Genomic DNA, 920 nt, shown 5'->3' on the forward strand with positions numbered 1-920 from the left:
AACCCTAGTCCTCCCACACAGCCCTATTTCTACTAACAAGAGGAAACAATCATGAACCAGGAAAAGCTTGCCAAGCTGCAGGCACACATTTGCATTGATGGGAAAGATACCTCCCACTGAAAGAAGGTGGTTCATAGAACAGCCACAGCAGATGATAAAAACTGCAGCTTTCCTTAAAGAAGTTAGTAAACAATAACTCTGCTATTGAAGAGGTGAACATGTTTAAAAACCAGAAACTGATCCATTTTAGCAACTCTAAAGTTCAGGTGTCTCTGGCAGCAAATACCTTCACCATTACAGGCCACGCAGAGACAAAGCACCTGACAGAAATGTTTCCCAGCATCCTAAATCAGATGGGTGCAGACATTCTGACCAGTTTAAAGAGACTGGCTGAAGCAGCCCAAACAACCTGGATGGAAAAGCACCACTTGCTACTTACTAAAGAGATAATGGTGGTTCTGGATCCGGTGGGGAATTTTGATGAGGCTTCTAAGAACAAGGCAAACTGAATTTAGGTGACTTCTGAAGACGTTGATACTTGCAGAAGTTACAGGAACTGCTATTTTATACATGGCTGCTCTTAATAATTCTTTTGTTTATGGGTCTGATAAAATCTAGATCTCTAGCCAGGGGTGGTGACACACACATTTAATCCTAGCAATTGGGAATGGAAGGCAGGTAGATCTCTGTGAATTTGGGCCAGCTTACTCTACAAAGTGAGTTCCAGGATAGCCAGGGTAGTTACACAGGGAAACCCTGTCTCAAAACACAAAACAAAACAAAAAATCTAGAAGTCTAATATTTTTTTTTCTTTTAGATATTTTCTTTATTTACATGTAAATTTCTCCTTTTCCAGTTTCCCCTCTAAAAAACAAAGAAACAAACAAAAACAACCAAAACAAACCCCTGTTGCCTCCCAC

This window comes from Mastomys coucha, unplaced genomic scaffold (assembly GCF_008632895.1).
Source record: "Mastomys coucha isolate ucsf_1 unplaced genomic scaffold, UCSF_Mcou_1 pScaffold21, whole genome shotgun sequence".
NCBI classification, from domain to species: domain Eukaryota; kingdom Metazoa; phylum Chordata; class Mammalia; order Rodentia; family Muridae; genus Mastomys; species Mastomys coucha.